The following is a 26,220-nucleotide window of genomic DNA, read 5'->3' on the forward strand; positions in this document are numbered from 1 at the left end:
CTCCCCTGCTCATGCTCTGTCTCTCTTTCTGTATCTCAAAAATGAATAAACAATGAAAAAAAATTAAAAGAGTCAGGCTGCTAAACCCACTGTGCCCATATATTTTCATATTTTGATAAAACTTTGCAAGATATTAGAATGCAGTGCTCCCTGGATTTCTCAGTGTTCCTGCAGGGTTCTGGCTTCCTATGTAATGGAAATCAACATGCTATAAAGAGAAAATATCTCCTTTTGTCCTCCAGAAACATTTGTTCTTCACATGGTTAAGTGTGTTTTATTGCAGACACATAGGTTTATAGTTCACAGGGGAATGAATCCCTGAGTCATTCTTTTACATTCACATTTAAAATAGTTCTAAACTAGGGACCTCCCTCTTCTTGTCTCAGACAAGATTTGTTTTCATTACAGAGATAAAGTTTCTCTATCTCAAGGGGGTAGGAGTGCAGGTACCTACCAGTTCCCATATAAACTAATAGGTTCATAATTTTATATTCCTCTCTTGTAGAAGAAAATCTTTTTTTTATACATGCATGGATAACCATCTGATTCTCATTTCATCTTTCTGATAATGGGATATGGGAAACAAATCATTAATGCTGCAATTAATAATAGTCTGATTATTGTCTGGAAACCTCATGTTTGCTTTCAGAAGAATATACATAAATACAGGTATTAATGTTTTATCCAGTGGTGCTCATCGTCTACAAACATCATTGTCCTTAGTGTATTATTACAAAGTTTTAAAATACTGTAGACAAATTTATTACTAACATGTACAAGAAGCTTTTCTTAAGGATAAAATACAGACCCACTGTGTAACCTTTAACCAAGAATTGGAAATGACTCTGATTTAAGACTTCTCTTGAACCTTATTGGAAGGGACCTAATCAGCTAGTGTTAGCACAAACACTGCATTAAAATTCTGAGGAACTGACCCTTAGGTTCATGTCTCTCCGTTAAAAAGACATTACATTTGTACTTCCGGAACCTAGATGCTGATAAGAGATCTCACTAGCAAAGATCCTCAAGAATCTTGAATCAAACAGCATAATGTTACATACTCTAGGACTAGTACTCGAAATGCCAGGGACCAATAATTGCCAAACCTTTAAAAAAAATAATTTGTGGCTCTTTTCCCCCTTGATTCTGTTTCTGCTTTCTATTCATTTAAAATTCCATTTATCCTGAGTTGTTTTCATGTTGCAAAATTCAAATCGATATGAAGGTTTGAGCTATTGGCCTTTGGTGGGTTTCATCCTTTCCATATCAGCAATTCACTTTCAAACTAGAAAGTCTCCTCCATACAGTTTTTGAAATCAAATAAATATGGTAGGAAGTCCTACTTTATTTTTTGGTCTCCAAATATTTCTAATGGCGTTTATTGCATGAGAACTCTACTTTTTATATTAGCACAATAAGGATACTAAGTACATTTTTCCACAGAGACAACATATTCTTGTACAGGAGCTATGGAAATAATCAGAAAAATTATGATTTTGAACCATTTTAGTTACCTCAGAAAGGCTAGTGTACTAATTTGGAAGCGTGTTGTACAAGTTTAATCTTACTACAGAGTGATTTAAGAGGGGGATTATGCTGATTAACATCTGCACCGTTTACAGCATAGATAGTTTAAAAAGCAATATTCCCTGAAGATAAGAACTCTGTGTGAAGGCATTACATTCTAAAGAAATCCATAAACAAGCTGCATTATAATAGATTATTTTCTTTCACTTTCATGAAGTGAGGAACTAGGAAAAACTGACAGAAAGTTATCAGTTCTTCACGTTTGTGCATTTATTTGTTTATTTGTTTTATAATTAGAATATAAATGAAATGCTGTTCTTAATTTCTGAAGAGGACCAGAATTAATTATTAGTGTAACTAATTAAGACATCTAATTATTTTAACCAATGAGGCCATAACCTGATCTAGCCTATTAATAACTCAGTTGTATATCCATGTTGATATTAAATTATCAAAATTGTTATCAAAATTCTGTTGGCCCCAACTCTGACATTGTTTGTTGGTTTTTCCCCTCATTTTAAATGATAATTCCACATGGGTGCAGATTTTTAGATTGTTAATATATACATCATTTATTCTATCATTTTCAGAAAATGATATATTTTTTTCAGTTTATTTTTTTGGGGGGTGGGGGGGTGCGCACAAGCAGGAAAGAGGGAGAGGCAGAGAGAGAGAATCCCAAGCAGGCTCTGCACTGTCAGTAAAGAGCCTGACATGGGACTTGAACTCACAAACCGTTAGATCATGACCTGAGCTGAAATTAAGAGTCAGATGCTTAACTAACAGCCACCTACGCATTCTGACAAAAACAGTATTTAAAAATGAATAGTACTTAGTTCCTGCCTATTATCTTGTTCACAATAATCTCCAGTGAAATTATGAAATATGAAAATGGGTCAAAGATCAAATTTTTAGCTTATAAACTTTTACTTATGAGGAATATTGATCTACTTATAACAAACAAGTCATGTTTTGGCTATCTTCTTTGAAATCTCTCAGTAATACTGTAATTTAGTTGAGACCTGACTTGGAAACTCCTTCATAGAGTGACAAACATCTGGTTGTTTTGCAGGACAGACTTCCACCCAAAATTTGGTTGAGGTATTGAAGATGATGATAGGCCACACACCAAGAGAATCTGAAAGAAAGTTTACTGCTTACACAACAGACTCCTGGGAGATCAGGGAGATCAGATTGTACAAACAGGTAGGAGGCAGCTTGGGCTGAGCAGAGGGAGTGGGTCTATAATCTCTGGAAGGTGTAATTAGGGAAACTTTCCCACACACAAGCTGAAGTTTCATGAAGTTTAATTTTTCCACTGGCTTCAGTGGAAAAAGGAGAAAGAAGAAGTCAATAGTCAAACATCAAAAATGTGGTCATCCCATAAAATATATGTGATATCTTATCTTTAGACTAAATAAAAGTAGACTCATTTTTGAAAAGTAGCATAGCTTCTCAGAAAGAGCACAAGGTTTGGATTTAAATTCATTCTCTGCTTCAAAGTAAACCATATGATTTTGGCCAAAGTCATTTCATACCTGTTAGATTCAGGGTTTTTTCCATTTATAAAATGAAGTTAATACTTAACCCACATAGCCAGGTGAGGGTAAGACAATGTACGTCAAGTTTTTCACCATATTTTACTTTTTATTAAAATAAATTTATTCTCTTGAGATAAATACTTGGAATTAAGATTCTTGATGTTTTTTTCCAAAGAAAATCCTTCATAAGAATTCAGTGAAGATAGTATTCCACTGGGCTATGTGGGCACTCCGCTTTATGAATCATGTGACTCCTTGAATGAAATGGATCCCAGGATGGGTGAATTGTAGAGGAGCTTATCACTGTCTCATTAGATATTGCAAGATAAAATCTTTTTAATTATCAATATAGGAATTTATCTGAAGTAACGAATTTTAATATGTGACTTTTTAATGAGGTGGCAAGTCCCATTTTATATTGCTTTTTTTTTTTTTTGGTAAAAGCGTATTACTTTCTCATTATGTCAAGTTAAATATTTATTAAATTTCACTCCTTCAAAGTTAGAAAATATTGGATAGCTGACACAATTGTCTTCATGGGGAAATTCAAGTAAAATCGTGCTAGTAAAATTAGGATTTATTTTCATTCCAAAATTTATTTAAATATATTTTCTCTATGTATACAGTTCTAAAGGTTATTCTTAGAATTATTTCAAAGGATTCTTCAAATATCTGTCATATACTAGGATATAAATAGTATGCAACAGAATAACACCTGAAAAATCACAAATATGTAATATCCAGGAGACCAGAATACAAAATACATATTGTATTTCAGCACATATTCAGGGCACATCTTATGATATTCAAACCATAAATTTCATATTTATAGTTACTTATTATGGAGGGGAGCCTGGGTGGCTCAGTCGGTTAAGTGTCTGACTTCAGCTCTGGTCATGATCTCATGGTTCAAGCTCCCATCAGGCTCTGTACTGACAGCTTGGAGCCTGGAGCCTGCTTTGGATTCTGTGTCTCCCTCTGTCTCTGTTCCTCCCCCAATCACGCTCTGTCTCTCTCGCTCTCAAAAATAAACTTTATGGGGCTCCTGGGTGGCGCAGTCGGTTAAGTGTCCAACTTCAGCCAGGTCACGATCTCGCGGTCTGTGAGTTTGAGCCCCGCGTCAGGCTCTGGGCTGATGGCTCAGAGCCTGGAGCCTGTTTCGGATTCTGTGTCTCCCTCTCTCTCTGCCCCTCCCTCGTTCATGCTCTGTCTCTCTGTCCCCAAAATAAATAAACGTTGAAAAAAAAATTAAAAAAAAAATAAACTTTATTTTTTTTTTAATTTAAAGTTACTTATTATGGAAAATTAAAGGTATGGAGTAAAGAGTTTTCTTCCTTTTAATTATTTACTACTAGGATATTGTTTAAGCATTTCTTAAAATATTAAAGACTTTTATAGTTTTGTTTTACAGTCTTTCTATATTATATAAAAATCAATATGTCAAAGATATTAGTGAGTCAAATATGCATGTAAATTAAATAAAATTGGATGGCCAGTGTGTGTAAAATAATTAATGATAGCTAATATTTGAGCTATCATGACTTTTTAAATGATTGGCATAGCTGCAGTATAATTCGCTGGGATTACTTTAATAAAACCAGTAATTGGTTTTGAAACAAAGGCAGTATATTTAAAAATCTACATGGAGGGGCGCCTGGGTGGCGCAGTCGGTTAAGCGTCCGACTTCAGCCAGGTCACGATCTCGCGGTCCGGGAGTTCGAGCCCCGCATCGGGCTCTGGGCTGACGGCTCGGAGCCTGGAGCCTGTTTCCGATTCTGTGTCTCCCTCTCTCTCTGCCCCTCCCCCGTTCATGCTCTGTCTCTCTCTGTCCCAGAAATAAATAAAAAAACGTTGAAAAAAAAAATTTAAAAAAAAATAAAAATCTACATGGAATTCAGTATATGTACTCTTGTTACATTTTCTTTCTTTCTTTTAGTTTTGCTTTTTTTTTTTTGTTTAAGATTTTCATTTTTTTAGGGACACTTGGGTGGCTCAGTCGGTTAAGCATCTGACTTTGGCTCAGGTCAACACCTCACCGTTTGTGGATTCAAGCCCCATGTCAGGCTCCAGGCTGGTGGTGCAGAGCCTGCTTGCGATTCTTGTTTTCTCCTCTCTCTCTGCTCCTTTCCCACTTATGCTTTCTTCCTCTCTCAAAATAAATAAATAAACTTAAAAATTTTATTTATTTATTTTTTAAGTAATCGCACCTAATGTGGGGCTCGAACTCACAACACTGAGATTAAGACTTACGTGCTCTACTGACTGAGCCAGCCAGGCATCCCAAGGGAAACTTCTATTTCCAACTGGTGATTGTACATTTATGTTTTGAGAAATGCCGAAGAGAAATACACATGCTTTTTTTTTTTTTTAATGTTTTAGTACATGCAAGTGGCCTGTCATTATTTACTCATTCTTCACTCTTTGGAGTCAGCATATGCCAGACACTACGTCCCTTGCCATGTTGGCTTTTTGTACCTAAACTTCCCATGCTGGCTTTTGGTATCTTAACGTTAGCCAGGCTCAGGGTCAGAGTGGTAGTGAGGGCATAGTAATCAAGAGTACAGTTCCTGGCCCATCAAGTAGAAGATGGCCAAGCTGATGACCTGAGGGTACTTCCCCCAGCCCATGCTACACCGTTGTAAAGCATATGTCTTTACAACATTATTTTAGGTGGGGAAAAAAAATGTTCAGGAGAATTTTACTTCATAATGTTAGCCTTAATGGTCTGTAGAAATTGGAAGCTTGAATGGGATTATAGGTACCAAACAGGATTTCTGCATCATGTTTGCTGAAGTTTCTGAGTTTCTCTGACATGCACAAGGCTGGGCACAGAATGCTGCGAAAGGCATTGTTCTTGAAAAACTCAATAAATTACAAAATATACAAATATGGTATTTTTCTCATACCTCCCAGGAATGAGGGATTGAGTGTTCAAATTAGAGGTCAAAGAAACGGGAAGCGTAACGAAAATATAAGGACACAAAATAAGAATATGGTCAAAGCATCGTATCCTTGTGGACATAGACCACTTGAGATGGCAGAATTATTGGAGCCCTTGAAATAGCGATTAGGTCAAAATGAGCCAGGGGAGTAAAATACACTTAGGAAGTAGTAGAATAAGAGAAAGCACTAACAAATTGGCATCTATTTTACTCAAAATAAATTGAGTTGGGGCACATGGCTAGCTCAGTTGGTAGAGTCTACAGGTCTTGATCTTGGAGTTGTGAGTGTAAGCTCTACATTGGGACTAGAGCTTACTTTAAAAAAATTTAGTTTAAAAAAAGGAAAAGAAATTGAAGTTTTTGTAAATGTTGTTGGTTTCTTTAGTCAGAGGAAAGGAATTACATCTGTGGTTGTTAGCATGCATGCCTCTGTGCATGCTACAGATGTATGAACGTCTCTTTCACAGTAAAGTATCATAATCAAATAGGTGAATGTACAAATAGAGGAAAATGAAAACAACTACAAATGATATCAGTATAAACACAGCATAAAGGTGTATAATCCTGATTTTTTAGTCTCTGATATTAGGACGCAATCCTGAAGTATAAAAGTATACTTTAGTGTATCCAAATATATGGCATAAGAGTATAAACTATATGGCTGCATGAGTGGTTCAGTTCAGTGTCTGACTCTTGATTTTGGCTCAGGTCATGATTTCAGCATCTTGGGATCTTGCCCTGAGCTTGGCTCCATGCTGTGAGTGGAGCCTGCTTGGGATTCTCTCTCTCTCTCTCTCTCTCTCTCTCACCCCCTCCCACAGCCCCTCTCCTGCTTGTGTGCACTCTCTTTCTCTCTCTCTCTCAAAAAAAAAAAAAATGAGGTATAAAAGGGCAAAGTGTTAAAGGAAATATGGATAAAGAAATCATTCTATCAGTTAATAATTTTTAGATAATAAAAGAAACACGTGTCTCTAAAAGGAACTCACAGTGAAAACTTCCAGCCTGATAATTTTTGAGTTTAAGACATTTAGGAGAAAATTCTGATGTTTGAAAAGTTGAAATAATTTACTCAGCTTTTGTAGGGTAGACAAATTGAATCTGTCACCTAGCTCAGCCTTTTTTAAAAAAAATTTTTTAACGTTTATTCATTTTTGAGAGACAGAGAGAGACAGAGCATGAGCGGGGAAGGGGCAGAGAGAGGAAGACACAGAATCCGAAGCAGGCTTCAGGCTCTGAGCTGTCAGCACAGAGTCGGACACGGGGCTTGAACTCACGAACTGCGAGATCATGACCTGAGCTGAAGTTGGACACTTAACCAACTGAACTACACAGGTGCCCCAGCTCAGCCTTAAATAGGTACTTATAATAGAATCTATCATTAAGATGAGAATATTGACTAAAATATTCCATTTCCTGTTAGCTGAAGATAGGTTATACATTCATATATCCATTGTTACAAATGTATAGCTTAGAAAATACATAGCATATAGCTGCTCAGTGAGCAAACATAAACTAGTTAGAAATTAAAATATGTACATTTCTTAGTGAATGAATTTGTAGAGTGTTAAATATAATTTTTTTCCACTAAAACTTTAATATAGTTATTTTCATGAATGCATTGCTTGTTAAAATATCTGTATTCAGATGGCAGTCAATTTATCATGCTCATGTCAATCTTCGTCCTTTAGTAAAATAAACATTTACTGATTCTTTAATGGTGAATTATTACAAATTTTATATTTTAACAACTAAGTTACTCATTCCACACGATGTAGAGTTGGCTACTTAAAGGTACTGTACTATTAAAACAGAAATGAATGAAATATAAATGGTCTCTTCTCCTGCTGTTTTCCTATTTTATCTAAAACAAAACTCAGTAGATTCCAGTTTCATTTAAAATGGCATACTGATTCATTGTTTTTAGGTTAGAAGCTTACTATTTACACAAATTTATGACATTGCAGAACATATAAAAATTGGAAGTGGTTATAAAATTGTTAGGTATCTCAGATCATGAAAAGACAATCAGGAACCCTCTGAAATACACTGTACTAAAAGATGTTGATCTGTGGGATTCATAGATAAAGATGTTCTATGATTTAATACAACACTGCTAAGATAAACTAGCGAATAAGATACCCTTTCTATTTTTCCTAAACATTAGGCAAAAGGAGAGCAAAGATTTATTGATATTGTCAAGGAAGAAGACTTTCTTCTGCCTGCCCTATAGCCCTTCTAGCTAGATTTAGAATCAAATTGGCATGAGAAAATCAAATTTAATAGGTTTACATATGGGGAATCCACATAGATATGAAATTTCAAAGACCGTAAAGCAACATGAAGCTTACAGGAGCTAAAGACACGGATAATGGGGCGCCTGGGTGGCTCAGTCGGTTAAGTGTCCAACTTGGGCTCAGGTCATGACCTCACAGTTTGTGGGTTCAAGCCCTGTGTCGGGCTTTGTGCTGACGGCTCAGAGTCTGGAGCCTGCTTTGGATTCTGTGTCTCCCTCTCTCTCTGCCCCTCCCCCGCTCATGCTCGGTCTCACTCTGTCTCTCAAAAATAAATAAATGTAATTAAAAAAAAAATTAAAGACAGGGATAGAGCCTGAAGATACCGAGGGGAGAAAGCTCATTAGCAAGAAGGTGGAAAGAAATGTTTGGAAAAACAAGATTGTTCTGTTATGTCCATGATTCCTTCAGTAAAGCGAACTTCTGGTAATAGCTCTCTTTCTGTTGTAGACTCTCCTTTCCAATGTAAATTTAGGCAGTTATGGGAGATGCCAAGATCCTTTCCTGCATCTGCTGGGTTTTTATTACTTTTAACTGGAAATCTTTGTGCCAAAGTGGCACATTTCAAATTTTGGGGTGTCTCATTCTGCACCTCTTCCATATCTTTTTTTTTTGGTGTGAGGTGGTATAAAAGAAAACACTGTTTGTTAAAAGAGGTAGCTATGAGAAAGAAGAGGTATTAAGTTGAGCAGAGATCAAAGTAAATAGGAAATAACATTCATTGAACACTACTGGGTTCCAGGAAATATTCTAAAAAGAAAATGTATGTCTATATCAATTTCTAGAACATCTTTATGACTTGAGTATTATTATTATCATCCCACTTTACAGGTATGGAAATTGAGGCACAGAGAATTTACTTGTCCACAGTCACACAGAATTTAAGTCAGAGCCAGGATTTAAATCAACCATCTGACCATCAAGTTTTTCTTTTCATACACCTTTATAATGAACTCCGATTGGAATCTGCTTCTTAGATCCCAAAAGGAGGACCAAGAGAGAACATTCTCAGAATTCTGCCTTGTGAGCAAATAGTCAATAAATAGGTGGATCATACATCATACAAAAATTAGTCTAGCTGACCTCTAAAGTTCCTTCCAATCTCATTATTGGAGGATTCTGTGAATGTTAAATTAATGTATTTCACTGGACTGCTAGGCCTAGAGCCAAGTTACATCGCAGAGTTGAAGTGTAGAAAGAGGTCAGAAAGTGCTTGCCTCTATAGATAGCAAATTGTGTTCAAGAGAGTCCATTTCCAAGCAGGAAAACCCGAGAACTGAGAACTGTACCCACAATCACTTAGCTGTCAGTAGAACCCATGTAACATAAGGGTACCATCTGCCACTCAATCTCCGTTCTCTAAATCCAGTTTTTCTGGCCTTACTACCCTAAGTGGGTGGTCATGGCAATTTTCTCTTCCCTTTAGCTCACCAATTTGTTACTTATCTCAAGCTCTACAATAAACTAAATTACTGAAATTTCTAAGCTTTATGACATGGTCTGCTTATTCCAGAGGAACTGTTTGAATGGTGCTGTTACTCATTGCTAAATCTAAGACGTAGATTAATCTTAAAGCTTTATACTAGACACCCATATTTAGGTAATAGGATGACATATATAAATATTATTGTGAGAATAGTTGTCATACTGAAATCTGCATGTATCTCTCTCTATATGTATATCTCTATATCTAGAGAGATAATTAGATAGATGGATATGTCTGCTGAGGAATAGACATTGTAGACATTCTGGTCTTTAATTTTATCTATGCTCATGATAGGCCCTCTCTGACATAGAAAAGTTTGAGTGCTGATTTTATAAGAAAGAGGCAATAAGAGGTTGGCCACCTGGGTGGTTTGGTGGGTTAAGCGTCCAACTTCAGCTCAGGTCATGATCTTGTGGTTTGTGGGTTCGAGACCTGCGTTAGGCTCTGTGCTGAAAGCTTGAAGCCTGGAGCCTGCTTTGGATTCTGTGTCTCCCTCTCTCTGACCCTCCCCCGCTCACACTCTGTTTCTGACTCTGTCAAAAATAAATCAACATTAAAAACAATTTTTTTAAAGAAAGAATAATAGGAGTAATTTAAAATAGTAAATATACACTTCTTGAAAATTATCAACAGAAGACTGAGGGAATACTACCATGCCTTTACCAAAAATCTCATTAGCAATAGTCTAAGACATAGATAATACTTTACTGAATTTGGTGACCAGGAGTTAGGAGGATTCTTTCAAAGTAAGTGCTCTTAATAAAGGGTGATGAGTCTAATGAATCCGCTTCATCCTAATGATTCTAAGAATTAATTCTTGCTGTCACCAAGATTCTCATGGCATGGTTTAAAAGCTGCCTTTGGTCTTCAGAATCAAGCCAGAGAATTATAAAGAGAAGACTGCCCTCAGAAAAGAGTGGGAACCTACTGTACTTGGAGCTTTCTGAAAGTGTCATGATATTTCATGGTCTGTGTATTTGCATCTGCTTCTCTCTCTGCATAGGTTACTTATTCTCCTCTATACCTGGGTCACTCTTGTCTGTTTTTTTTGAAATTGTGGTGAAGATCTCCTACAGGAAGGTTTTCCTGAAGTACCAGCATGGATCATGTGTCCCTTCTTTCTACTGACACAAGAACTTTATGTGTTTGTCTATGATACCACTTAGCATATTAGACTGCAGTAATTTATTTGTTTACCCACCTTCCCAACTAAACCATGATAGCTTTAAAGACAGAGACCAATTCTTTTGTCTTTGAAGGGTAGGAAAGTATTTAATAACTAAATACAGTTATTTCTTCTTTGATGTTAAAATTACAGTGTCTGCCTTAATGTCTGTTTTAATCAGGCAGTGGGTAATGTTTCCTCGGTGTAAGATATAAGGTAAATTATAAAGTTGAGAAGGGTATACCAGAGGGCCAACCTACCTACAATGATTTGGCAAGCACAGAAATTTCCTTGGCTATTTATTCTTAACCTTCTGAAATTCTCTTTATGCTGATTGTTAATTTAAAATTATGCACTTCATATTTCACCACACAAAGTGATACTTGATCTGGTCTGAAGATAGAACCCAGATCTGTGATTATTCTTCATGATGAAAATGTTAGTGTGATTGTGTTTGGTAATGATCAGACATTTATGTCTTATTCTCCCTCCAAAATTATAGATTCAGTATTTTGCTAGTTATCTCCTTAAAACTCCATTTCTTTAGGGACACTTAGGTGGCTCAGTTGGTTGAGCATTGAGCATCCTACTTCAGCTCAGGTCATGATCTCACGGTCATGCGTTTGAGCCCTGCATCAGGCTGTGTGCTAACAGCTCAGAGCTGTTTTGGGTTCTGCGTCTCCCTCTCTCTCTGCCCTTCCCCAGCTTGTGCTCTTCTCTCTTTCAAAAATAAATAAAAACATTGAATTTTTTTGCACTCCAAGCTACAGATTTTGTTATCTCTTTTGAATAGGTTGGATAACTGGTTTGTATGGTTTAGTTTGTTTTATCTACTGTTTTACCTAATATAGAAACAGCTTCCTTGTGAGTGTGTACTTCAGAGGTAAGCACAGTTAAGCCCCTGCTCTTGTTAGATTGCAATCCCAAATTATTTGAAACTAGTCAATGACTCAATAATTTCCTTCTTTTTAATGTTTATTTATTTCTGAGAGAGAGCATGCATGCATGAGTGGGAGAGGGGCAGAGAGAGAGGGAGACACAGAATCCAAAGCAGGCTCCAGGCTCGACCTGTCAGCACAGAGCCCAATGCAGGGCTCAAACCCACGAACTCTGAGATCATGACCTGAGCTGAAGTCTGATGCTTAACTGACTGAGCCACCCAGGAGCCTCCCTACAATTTCCTTTTTATTCAATCAGTATTTGACATATTGTTCTGATATAATGGATACATAACCAATATAATAACATTTGCTGGTGGCTTCATCTTATTGCTACACTCCAGGGTTACCTTTAAAAACAGCAACTGTTGGAAGGAATAGGACTGTATTAATAATGCTCACAAGTCTTAGCAGGCACACATTAGCATTCAGATGAGCTGATGAAAAAGGTCAGCTTATGTATTTGTTCCCCCCCCCAAAAAAACTCCCTACCAAACATGCTTCTATTGCTTGTATCACATTCTTCTGGCCCATGTCTGATTTCAGCCTCGGTTGTGGTGAGAAATGTCAAGAAGCCAGATGCATCATGGACTGCTGTTGTCCAAATTAAGCCCATTACCTTTTCCAGCATTCTACCGTAGCAAAACCTAGCTTGATTTAGCCACAGCAGCAGCCCGTAAATAAAGGTGTGATAATACTCCTAGAGGGCAATCCTCAAAGAGTGAGGGAAAAAAGGTTGTTGGTTAAGGACCTTAGCTTCTCTTATTTGAGATAGACCATTCTGGGAGTCATTCTGACTCTTCAAATATCCAGGGGGATTCAGGAGTCAAAGCCTAAGTCATTGACCTTGATAAATGCCCCCTGACGTTGAAGTGTTCCCTTCCTCTTCTCATATGTCCTATTTTCTCACTCTTGTACCTAAGTCCTTATTCAGGATCTATTTTAAGAGAATCCAAACTAAGATACTCACTCCAGTGGTGCAATACAACATAGCCTGGCTCAAAATCAACCATTAGGGGGCAATGCTGAGCAATCCGTGGGAGACTACATTCCTTAAAATCTTTCCAAACAAATTCTTCCCTGCTATGGACTTCACATTTTGGTTAGTTCAGCTGCATACATATTGAAACAGAACTAAAGCTGTTCATGTAGTTAAGACTTGGCACTGCTGGCAAAATCAGAAGCCAAACATTTCAGTTCGTCAAGCAAAGTATCAGCGATAGCGCCCGCACCTAAACCATATGGACCTGATTTCAATCAGTTAATAACGAATCTCTACTTCAGGCCATTATCAAATATGTCCGTCTCAAATGTTTTCCTTGACCCTAAAAAACTTCATGGAGGCACTTGATACAAAGAATACACAGCCCCAAAGAGGCTTCTTGTCTACAGTACTTATTATCTAATGTTTAAATGTCAGATTCATTATTTATCCTGAATTCATTCTCCATGTACTCTTGGGTTGGAGAATCAGAAAATGCAAACCTCAGGGGCACCTGGGGTGGCTCAGTCGGTTGAATGACTAACTCTTGATTTTGGCTCAGGTCATTGTCGCAGGATTGTGGGATCGACCTCTGTGTCAGGCTCTGTGTTGAGTGTGGAGCCTGCTTGAGATTCTTTCTCTCCTTCTGCCCCTCTCCCTTGCTCAAGTGTGCGCTCTCTCCCTCCCAGATAAAGTGCATAGAAAGTACACACCTCAGATAAATTTTGGTACGTTTTAGAAATAGGTCCTCTAAACCATGAGTTGGCATGACTAATTTTGTCCTTAGGATTCATAAAAAAATTTTAGAAAATAAAGCAACCAGATGAAAACTATGAATTCATCTTTTATAAAACTGCTATGAAAGATACAATCCTTCTTTTATCCAGTAGTCCTTATACGAACATCTACAAGATAAATTCTCTAAGAATTTAGTGCGGACAAAAATTTGATCAACTGTCTTTGTAATCTGACTGTCAACTCTTCATTCATAATAATTTTTTTAATGTTAATTTTGAGAGAGAGAGAGCATGCAAATGGGAGAGGCATAGAGATAAGAGACAGGGAGGGAGAGAGAGAAACCCAAGCCCACACAGATACTGAATTGGGCCCAAACTCATGAACCCTGAGATTATGACCTCAGCTAAAATCAAGAGTCGGATGCTTAGGGGCACCTGGGCAGCTCAGTTGGTTAAGAGTCCAATTTATATCAGGGCGTGATCTCGCAGTTCGTGAGTTCGAGCTCCACATCAGGCTCTGTGCTGACAACTCAGAACCTGAAGCCTGCTTCAGATTCTGTGTCTTTCTCTCTCTCTCTCTCTGCCCTACCCCTGCTCATGCTCTGTCTCTCTCTCCATCAAAAAATAAACATTAAAAAAATTAAAAGAAAAAAAAAGTGTCTGATACTTAACCAACTGAGTCACCAGGCACCCCAATAAACGAAATTTTACTGTACCTTTTCTTGTTTTCTCTTTTTGTATTTCTTTTGTTGAACACAGACCTCTTTGCTTTGGAGTCAAGGTATAACATGAAGACAAAGTTGGAGAGAAAGAGGAAGAATAGCTTTATTGCTTTCCTGGGCAAAGGAAGGCTGCGGCAGACTACGGCTTTCAAAAAACTGCAAGGCAGGGGGAGTAAAGAAGGAGCTGGGGAGTTTTATAGGGAAATACAGTTTTATAGGGAAATCTAGCCAGTTTTCAACAGGAGTTGTGTAGGTAGGTGCCAGCCTCCTTAGTCACTTTCAGGGTGGCACGGGTTCCTGAAGCAAAAGGCTGAGAAGGGAGGAAAGACGTTTGTGGAAGAGAAGAAGAAAGGTTACTTTAAAATACAGCTTCCCTGAAGCCTTGGTGCAGCCATTTTGAGTTTTGTACAAGTTTATGCTTTAAAAAAATTTTTTTTAATGTTTTACTTATTTTTGAGAGAGAGAGAGAGAGAGACAGAGCACAAGTGGGGGATGGGCAGAGAGAGAGGGAGGCAGGTTCCAGGTTCTGAGCTGTCAGCACAGAGCCTGACGCGGGGCTCAAACCCACGAACCATGAGATCATGACCTGAGCTGAAGTCGGACACTCAACCAACTGAGCCACCCCGGCTCCCCCAACTTTATGCTTTTAAGCATACGTTTTCATTTCCTGCCAGGCAGCACAGAAATAAATTTAATCCCTACTGATAATTTTCTATAGATTAAATATTTGGTTTAAATGTATTCTCATGATGCAGAACTGTTTTCTTTGTTTTAATGGTTCTCTTTTTAATGTCATGTTAAATGATTATTGGAGTAATAGGTAGTCAGGAGAAAAGCAAAAATGTTTTGTTTTTGTTAATTTTTATCTATTTCTATTCAATTTTATTTCTCTATATCATTAACAAAACATAAGATTTAAAGAGTGTTTCTTTTTTTTTTTCTCCTCACTTTTATGTTTGGAAAACACAATTTGCTAAGGATATAATGAATTTGGACCTGTTTAGTTGGAATTGCATTTTAAAAAACCAACAAGTATGCTCCCTCCCTCCACATCATTTGGCTCATTATTGTAATAAAATAGTGTTGGAAAGGATTTCAAATCTCAAGTTTATAAAGTCTCTTAAATGTCCTTCATATAGGGGTGCCTGGGTGGTTCAGTCAGTTAAGCGTCCGACTTCAGACGCTCAAGTCATGATCTCAGGGTTCATGGGTTTGAGCTCCACATCAGGCTCTGTGCTGACAGCTTGGAGCCTGGAGCCTGCTTCAGATCCTGTGTCTCCCTCTCTCTCTGCCCCTCCCCTACTTGTGTGCGCGCGCGCGCTCTCTCTCTCTCTCTCTCTCTCTCTCTCTCGAAAATAAACATTAAAAAAATGTAAGAAAAATGTCTTTCATATAAATCAACTGACAAAATGGTGGAGATCTAGTGTTATGACTTTTTTTCCCTGCTAACCCATTTAGTAATTTTTTTTATTACTCTTCTATCAGATTCTTAGGAAAAATATAAAATCTAAAGCAGTGTGGTCTGTCCTGCTCTCTTTCATCTAGTGACCCTATTTTTAGGTTCCTAACACACTGATAGAATACAAAATGACTACCCATAGTGATAAACTCATGATAACAGTGTTAGATATTGCTTTTGTTGTGTGTTGGGTGGAGGGAGCTTTGTAATTTTAAATGAAATCATCAATCCTACAGCAGCAAGATTGAAGAGCAAAGAACTCTCATCGAGAAACAGTACTATCTTTGTTAATCTTCAGAATATTATTTCCAGACAGTCAAATGATGTATTTTTACTTTAACCCTGCTTGTATTCTTTTTATTATAATGGATGTAATATATGGGCTAATGCACCTCCCTTTTCCACATGAAAAAAGTTTTACTGCTGATTTAAGCACACAAAAGTACATACATGTTATTAGCTCAGTTTTCGTTCTTTCTTTACTTCAATAGAGTTTGGTAAGTGAAAAAAGTATACAGGAGGAGAAAAAAAATTAAATATCTCTCACACTGCATGAGTCAGAAAGTAAAACAAGAATATAATAATAGCATAAAAAGAGTGTTTCCATTGTTTGCCTTAGCGGTTTTTTAGAAATTCCATTTGTCCTCAAAGTTTTGGGGTCACCACAGAATTCCTTGGCTACTGCAGGTTATCAGATAGTCCCCACACCCCCTTCTCTAACCTGCTCTATGTGTGTCCCCATCAGCCGGGGAGGCAGAAAGTGAAAACTGCTAACAAATCTCTGTCATCATAAGTTAGATCTGAGTAAAATCACTGCTATTATCCATTCTGCTACTGGATGTTGAAGACCAAGGGTGCTGACATCAATAGTAACGCTACCCCCCAGTTGCCCACAGGTGTTGCAGAGAAATGATTTGGGTTGTTCCTACTAACTCTTATTTCATTTCTGTCGCTCTGTCTTTCTAATAAAAGCCCATAAGCATGGGGCAGAAGTCCAAGGGAAACTGATCACATTGCACTACATCAGAATCACACTCCGCTTCTGGCTCACTTTTAGTGAACCAAAGCCTGCACACCCTATCTTCCCCTACCTCTCTCCTAGCCCCGTCCATGTCAAATTGCTCCAGCATGCTTCTCTGTTAATTGTGACAGTAAAGTTATTTGTTAAATGTGAAAATTAAATCCACTGTGCTTCACCCTCTGATACAGATAGATTGAAAACTTTGCAACACTCAGAGTGAACAAAACTTAGACTCAGAATGAAGCCTCTTTCTTTTCTTTATTATCTAGTGTCACAAAGGATTGGAATTTAAGTGCCTACTCTATGAGCGAGGTGATAATAAAACTGAATAGAATTTTCCAGTAGAAAGAAGTCATTCACATGCTTTAAAGACTGTTCAGCTCTCTCAGGTTCTTACTCAAGATTCCACTCAGGTGTTTTTGGGCAGTTTTCCCTATGAAATTGTAAATTCCATGAGGGAATAACTATATATTATTCACCACTGAATTCCCAAAAGCCTAGGACAGTGCTTGATCCATGGAATATGCAAAAGAAATGTGAGTTGAATAAATTTATGGCAATATCACAAAAGAGCCTCTACTTGTATTCATAATTATCTATCACAGGATTTCTCAGCCATAGCACATTGGGACTAGGTGGTTTTTTGTTGAAGGAATGTTCTCTGCATTGTAGGATGTATAGCAGCACTCCTGATTTCTTTCTAATTTCCAAATATCCCCTAGGAGATAAAATCACCCTTAGCTGAAAAATGTCAGTGAATACATATATCTGCATCAACATCTCTGTTTTTCTACCATATGTACAGTCCGTTTACACAACCAGGATTCCCAACTGTTGTGACTTTTGCTAGTGTTAGTGTTATCTTTCTGTCTTCAAAATAAATTTATTCTCTTTCAATAATCTTTGTTCAAGTTGGAGACTTCCTTAGAGAAGCTTGATGAAAACAAGTAGGATTGCATTCTCTGTGATACTCCAGTTCATAAATTACTACAGTTCAGAAAGAACTCATTAGATTTCTCATTGGAATAACAAAATTGGAATTTTTCTTTTATTAAAAAAACAACAACAGTCACAAAATAGTAATGTAAACCAAAGAGATGATTCCTTAGAAGATTAGTCTATTCAGTAATCAGATTATGCCTCTATTAATATTTAAAATATTTAGGGGCACCTCGGTGGCTCAGTCTGTTAAATGTCCGACTTGGGCTCAGGTCACGATCTTGCAGTCCGTGGGTTCGAGTCCCACGTAGGGCTCTGTGCTGACAACTCAGAGCCTGGAGCCTGATTCGAGTTTGTCTCCCTCTGTCTCTGCCCCTCCCTCGCTTGTGTTGTCTTTTTCTCAAAAAATAAACATTTTAAAAAGAATTAAAAATAAAATAAAATGAAATATTTAGCCTTTTCTTGAACCTGCCTTTGTCCATCTTTAAATGAAAGCCCTGTATTGCAGTCACAACAGTAACATTTTCCCTTAAAACATGTAACTTTTAAATAGAGTGATTTTCCATATAGTATACTTTCAAGCCTAGAACAGCACGTAGTGAAGAAAAAATACTAGAATATTAACAGCTTGGATTATAGTTTTTGCTCTTTCACTATTTTTAAATTTAAACAATTAAACATTCTTGGGCCTCAGTTCTACTGTAAGTAACTTTCCATGATGCAGTAATTTACAAGGTACCTTTCATTCTGAACACTTAAATTTCCTGCGCAGTAGAGTTCCACTTTTGGAATTACATGTGAAGAGGTCTGTGAACTCCTTTCTAGCAACACCAATAAAACTGGTGAAAAGAATTTTAAAAAACTAAAATTTCTCCGGAAATTGTTAAGGGCGGACGGCCCATGAAGAAACATTTACTCAGTAAGGTTAGCGAGAGACAGGAACATGTGCATCAGACTCTCTCCCTCTCCCACCTTATACTCCCAGTGAGACAGACACTCCTTCTCTCCCTGGAAGAGGACTGTGGTACTTCCCGGGATAGGCAGTACCCGCATTTCTGATCCCTACGGAAGCAAAATTGCATGAGTGCATCTGAAAGGTTGGAGACTGCCTCTTGGCATTCAGCCTCCAGCTACAGAGGACAATCTTTATTTCATCTGCATCAGGCTGAGAATACTAAGGCCAGATCACCCTTGCCCCCAACTTGTTTTTAAGGAGGAGATTCCATGTTGCAAGCAGTAAGCAAAGAAGACCAGAAGCTTCTGCTTCTGCCGAGTGCTATGCTCCTAGAGGTAGATAAAAGCCTTAAAGTGAACAAACTCTGAGGTTTACTTATAAGGAACTGACGATCTTTCAAAATTACAGCTACTCTTAGAAAACGTGGGGGGTTGATGTTTTGGTGGTAAACAATTGGGAGGAGGCAATTAGCTTCATAAAAGCAAATAAAATAAACCATAAGACCTCTAGATTAAAAGAGAGAACCAGACAAATAATTAGCTAAGGGGACCCCCGCCCCCCACCCTGGGTTCAGAACATACCTTAAATACTATGTTCAAAAACTACCTCTGCAAAGGAGATCAGATGTAATTGAACCAAAGTACAGAGCAATTTATGTCCAGAGTATTGCTTAAAACAAACAAACAAAAAAAACAAATAAACAAAAAGAACAATCAGCTGGCAATTAGTGGACCCTAACATTGAGTACAAGACAGTGAAAGAGAGTTTTGTTAAAACCGCTGTCATTCCAGGTGACTGTGCCTTCCAAAGGGTGTGCCCGCCAGCCCCCCAGGAAAAATACCAGAGCTTCACACTGTTAGGGGTGCTGGTGATTAGACTTCACTAAAATAGACCAGCCAGTCCCAAAAAAGTTAAACAACAGTAAGCTCTAAATGGACTAAAATTTCCAGTTCTGATAGAAAATTATATGCAATTAGACAGGAAAGTATTAAGAGGTACATAGGAAAAATGGCAGGCACCAGGAACTGCCTGAGAGAGGGAACAGGTGTCAGATTTAACAAAGACTTCATAGGAGCTGCTACAAATACATTCAAAGAACTAAAGGAAAGCATGCTCATGGAAGTAAGAAAAGTATGATAATGTCTCAACTTTAAGACTATCCAGAAAGAGAAATTATGAAACAGAACCACATGGAAATTCTCTTGAAAAGGACAATAGTTGAAATGAAAAATTCACTAGAGGAACTCAAGAATGGTTCTCCACTGATAGAAGAAAGAATGAACCATATGAAGTCTGATTGATAGAGATTAACGCAGTCTGAAGAACAAAGAGGGGAAAAAAGAATGAAGACAGATGAACAGAGACTGAAAGAAATGTGCAACACCGGTAAAGTGCGCATGGTTGCATCGTTAGTAATGATGTATCAGTATTGGCTCGATTTCAATAACATTGTAACAAACGCATCGCACCAATGTCAGATTTTAATAATGCAGAGGTGTGGGATGAAGAGGACTAAGGGAACACTTTGTACTTTCTGTTCAATTTTTCTATAAACCTAAAACTCTACATAACAAAGCCTAGCAATTTTTTAAAACATTATCTCATTCAAATAGGCTAAGCTACCTTCAGATTGAAACGTGGGACCAACTTGCAGTCCTGCGAAAAATTTGATCAATGTTAAGTCGAACACAGACACCCTGAACCCCAGGGAGAAAGGGGCCGTTACTTAAAGGGTTATTCGTTTTGAGAGTAAATAATTGTAAGTCATTTTAAACTGGTAAGTGGAGTTTTTAAGTGAGAAATGTGAGAAATCGCTAAATTCAATTTAATTTCTGAGTTTATTTTAAGCCCATCAACCATGGTTTTATTTGCATTCAGAGAGACTGCGTGCTAATGTGAGGCCGGACAGCTGCGTTTGCAGGATCGTGGCACAGTGCGGATCTGCTGGTTTCTCCTAATCTAGTTTAACATGGATAATCAAGACCATGGATATTTTCCATTGTAGAGGCATCTGATTTTGATCCAAATGTAGATGTAAATGTGTTCCTTGTAATGCTGTTTAAAATACTGAAAAGTGAACATAAATAGATCATAAATTTCAAGTAACTATTTTCTTTCCAAGTAGAGCTAGCAGATGATTCCATGTCTGCTGAAGTGTTTAGAAAGCAGGAACATGATAAAGCATCTATTGACAGACTCTAAATTTTTCATGGAAGGAAACATCACTCCAGCGCTAAGTGAAAGGAACTCCGAAATTCTCTTTGAGTCCATAGGCCTTTTTCTTTCTTTCTTTTTTTTTTTTTTAAAGCAAGTAGCAGAGTTTGTTCCTCCACAATTAACAATTAGATGTGCAGCTAAGCAGCTATATACTTATTTTAAGGTGAAAGTCCATCACAGTAGTTGAAAATAGAGAAAAAAAAAATCATTAACACATCTGTTAAAAGTGAAAAACACTTGATGTGAAAATTGCGCAGTATCAGAAGTTTGCTCTATATCATCAAGGCAGTGTTTATAACTACATGTATTTGCAGTAAAACCAATATTTAAGGCAGCTAGCATTTGAAATCTGTATCACTTATTTTGTTTTCTTTTTGATTTAATAGAATTTCTCGTCACTTCCACTATTTTTTTCACTTTTTTCCTCCATCCACTTGCCTTCCATGTACACATTCAGTGACCCACATTCTTTATTCTTGGCTTAACGATTTCAGAAAGATACAAAAAGTTCTGTATGCATTTAGTGAATTCTTCCTGTACCTACTATCGCCTATGAAGAGGTAGGCCAGGTGGCAGGGAGGGAAAGGGGGAAAGAAAGAGGAAGATGGAGAGATTCACCTTATTAGGACTCAATGATTATATTGTGATGCAAAAGTGTTCATATCTCCACAACTTTCTGTGATGGCGGTCAAGAAATCATTTTGCTCTCAGGTCAACATTCTTACCACTGCACATTTTGGGATATTGTTTCTACAATAGCAATGTTCTCTGCAATACTGGGACCACATAAGGTAGAATTATGGTAGAAATATCCTGTGAAAGAAGCTTTATGTGCTGATCAAGAGAAGCCTCAAGCTGAAAAACATTTCTGAAAATACAATGCTGTGTGTCAGCGTCCTGTTCAGTGTGTACCAGACCAGCTAGCTACCCCTTACCACTCTCCCATAAAATAGGGACAGCATTCCTCTCTGCGTGGTATTCCTTGGAAAGTTATTTTCCCATATTTTCATGAATGCTCAGGGACTTAAACATTGAATGTTTGTTATTAAGCCCACAGTTTTACTTGTGGTTCTTATTGATAAAGATATTAAAAATGTTATTTTGAGAAGATACAAAATAAGCCACTGGTACAGCAACATAGAAAACAGATTACACGGGCAGATTAGCCTTTAATGAAGGCCAGCAAAACTGAGTAAGTTGTAATAACATTTCCCGATAGCCACATTTTGAAGTCAGGAAAAAGAGCAGGAATAAAAACAGAGCAAAACAACAGATCCAGAGTCGAGGGAACCTTAGGCATATTTCTCCTAGGAAAAAGAATTCTGGCTACTAGGCGGATTTCAACCTCTTTTTCTCCTCTTTTCAACTGCTATGTGATTAAGATCATGAACTGTGATATTTAAATGCAGTGTTACACATCTCATTTCTAATTTACCCTCTCAGTATTTACTATCACTCGTCTAATTTGATCTCACCCAAATAATAATACTCCCCATTCAGAAAATCCAGAGAAAATCATTCTCATTCAGATAATTTTTTTCTTATTTAATTAAAAGATTATTTTCTATGTTGAATCTGCATGTGGGATGAAAATGAAAACAATAACAGGAATGAAAACACTGGCAATACAAAGCCAGTTATGTGGAGGATGAAAACAGAATCTGAGATCCTATAGGGATTGAAAAAGGAGTGTTAACAGTCAGACTTATCTGATGTTTGGATCTCTGGTATCCTATTTATCCACAAGAACTAGAAACAGTTACTTCACATCTCCCATTCATGAGTTTCTTAATTTAAATGTGTTAATGATACCTATATTATGGTAGTGTTGTGAGGGTTTACCCACTCAGTAAATATTTATTTAGAACCTATTCTATGCCTAGTATAGTTCTAGTTAAACAACCATATAAAAGCAAATGCAGTTCTCAAAGAGCTTACAGTCTAGAGCAGCAAGAAAGACAAATGTAAAGAGGCCATAGCTAACATGTAATAACAACCGTAATTCATGTACATGTTTGGCTCTGTAAATCCATAAAGGAGGTTTAATAACTTCTAAAATAACTTTATGGAAAAAAGGACGTATCTTCCACCAAAGAGTAAATGCGTGACAAGTAGAAACCTGCTGAATCATAGGGGGAGGAGGGTTGTTTGTTTTTTAAAATATTATTAAATTTTTATTTATATTTGAGAGAGAGAGAGAGAGAGCAGAAGCAAGGGAGGAGCAGAGAGAGATATACACAGAATCCAAAGCAGGCTCCAGGCTCTGAGGTGTCAGCACAGAGCCCATTGGGGGCTCAAACCCGTGAACCTAGAGATCATGACCTGAGCTGAAGTCAGAAACCCAACCAACTGAGCCACCCAGCCACCTCCTGTATCATAGTTTTATATGGCAGTTAATGTTCTCACTGTACAATTTACAGTTTGGCCAGAGAAGGAAGTTGGGATTATGCTCAGAGTGTAATGTTATGAGTCAGGCCAGGGCCTGGGATCCCGTGGAACACGCGGTAGAGAACACTGGGCGCCATGATTCCTGTGAAGAAGACTGTGCAACCAAAAAGAGGGCTGCAGCAACTTAGACCACGTTCCAAAGCAAAGGTAGTGGGAAAGAGGGAGTGTGAAAGTGAAGGGCCGCACGCTACGGACAAGAAACAAGGTTCGGAGTATGGAACACCCCGTTCTATCACATATGTACTCCTCCTTGAAATATTAAGTATTTCATGGAAAAATAAGTAGTGAGCATGTGCAAGGTCAGAAAACATGCAGGTATGCAAAATTACTACCAATGTAAGGCTCGCGTGCATAGGTGTGCAACGCTTAACCCCTCTGAGGAAGAGACATTCAGGACGGTTTGTTCTAATAAATGGAAACTTTGGACTGCCTTCCAATGAAATGTCATCTCGTTTTTTGTGTTGGGCCCCTTCACTTAGGCCAGTCTTTTGGATCATCACAGGTAAGCTGGGAAGAGTGCAGAGAAACTGTAGAGGCTTCATTCATTTATCATTTTTATGTACTACTCCACCAAATCCAAGTCATTCCGCCTTATGAAGAGGTGCAAATAGACTTGTTTTTAAAATAACCTAGCAAAAGGGGCACCTGGTTGGGTCAGTCGGTTAAGCGTGGGATTCTGGATTTCGGCTAAAGTCATGATCTCAGGGTTTGTGAGTTCAAGCCCTGTGTCTAGCTCTGTGCTGACAGTGCAGAGCCTGCTTTGGATTCTGTCTCTCTCTGCCCCTCCCCTGCTCATGCTTGTAAGTTCTCTGTTACAAAATAAATAAACTTAAAAAAAAACATTAAAAAAATAAAATAACCTAGGGGCATCTGGGTGGCTCAGTCAGCTGGTCATCCGACTTCAGCTCAGGTTATGATCTCACAGTTGGTGGGTTCAAGCCCTGCATCCAGCTCTGTGCTGACAGCTAGGAGCCTGGAGCCTGCTTCAGATTCTTTGTCTCCCTCTCTCTCTTCCCCTCCCCCACTTGCAGTCTCCCTCTCTCTCAAAAATAAATAAACATTAAAAAATTACAATAAAAAAATAAAATAACCTAGCAAAAGCATTTTGATGTAAATGAGTAATTATATTTCTAAAACCTGAAAAAATACGGCAAGTGAGAAAAACTAAGGTATACTTTAGCTTCCCACCTTAGTTTTCAAAAGTCAAATGTATAATTTGTGATTAGTGTAGAAAGGGATGAATAGATTAAGTCAATAACTCACGGTCCGTTTACACTCACTGTGTGAATGACTAATTTGTTTTTTCATGCTTAAAATTTTTTTTGGCAATATGGACCGACTATTGCACCCAGAAAATTATTAAAATTATCTTTTAGTCTAATTTTAAACAAGTAGATCAAAGTCCTGTTTAAGTAATGTCACAGATATTATCTAACAAATCTAAAGAAATAGGTTCTAGTAAAAATGAGATTAAATGGTTACAGATTAAACACAAGATAGTTATAGGTAAGCATGTGTATATATGTGTGTGTGTCTCTGTGTATTTATTATTTATTCACTCCCCTTGAACAAGTCCAGATTCACAGGGACCATGTGTGGAAGGCAGTGAGCTCGGTCGGTCGCTTCTTAGCAGTGAACTGATCGTTTGCTTAAGCAAAACTGTAACATTTTAGCGAGAATTTTGAAATAGTTTTCCTCATTAAACCTCCAAATGTTACCAGTTTTTGTTGTCATGGTTCTAGGGGCATTTTTGTTCTTTAGCGCAGAAATCAGATAGACAGCTCATATGGTGGCTATTTCCCTTCAGATAATTTTCTTTTTGTTTGTTTGTTTTTGTATTCCTTCGTCCATGGCTCCTACATAGCATTTGAAATGACGTGTTTTAGGATCCATTCACTGTGTATGGTTAGTATGTGTTTGGAAATTACTAGGAGTTTTAATGAACCCTCACGTCTTGTCCCCCTCCCCTCCCCCCTGCCGCAAAACTCAGCTGCAAATAGAGCCTGCATCCTTTCCTTTGATAACTTCATGCAGATCTTAGCTGCATCATTCTTTGTTGGATTACTTAGGGGAAAAAATGGTTTTATTTAAAAATGTTTTATTATTTATTTTTGAGAGAGAGAGAGAGAGAGAGAGACAGACAGACAGACAGAACAGAGTGTGAGCAGGGGAGGGGCAAAGAGAGAGGGAAACACCCAATCTGAAGCAGGCTCCAGGCTTAGCTGTCAGCACAGAGCCTGACACGGGGTTCAAATCCACGAACCATGAGATCATGACCTGAGCAGAAGTCAGAAGCTTAACCAACTGACCTACCCAGGCGCCCCAAAATTAGCTTTATAATTTAAATTTCTGTTGTCACTTTTTAAAAATTTCTGCTTTTCTCTGACGGGTAGCACCAAATAGAAAGAATCAATGTATGAACCTTCACTCAGTTTCAGAACAGAGAAGAGCTTTAAATCTGGGACGTAGTGGCAAAAGCCACAATGATTCTGATCTTATGAAGGAATTCTTCCCTTAGTCGCTGCTAGTAATATAGCAGCGACTTTCTTTTTCTTTTTTGTAATAGAAGTCTCTTCTCTTTAAAATCTTTTTTGAGGAATTTGGCCTCTATTGTTAGTTTCCAGCTCTTAAATTACTTTCAGTCACTCAAATAAAAGAGATTTCCAGCATCAACATAGACAAAAATGAGACCTTCTGAAATTGGAGTTTTAGGACAAGAAATGCGAAGGCCGACAACCCTTCTAAAGGGAAAAGTGAATAAAAATTAACATGAACAAAGAAGACAGTCCATTAAATTTGCTTCTTCTGCTTCATTTATATTTGAAATTTTACATTTGGGTAACTTTTTCT

The sequence above is a fragment of the Prionailurus viverrinus genome, chromosome D4, assembly GCF_022837055.1.
Source record: "Prionailurus viverrinus isolate Anna chromosome D4, UM_Priviv_1.0, whole genome shotgun sequence".
NCBI lineage: Eukaryota > Metazoa > Chordata > Mammalia > Carnivora > Felidae > Prionailurus > Prionailurus viverrinus.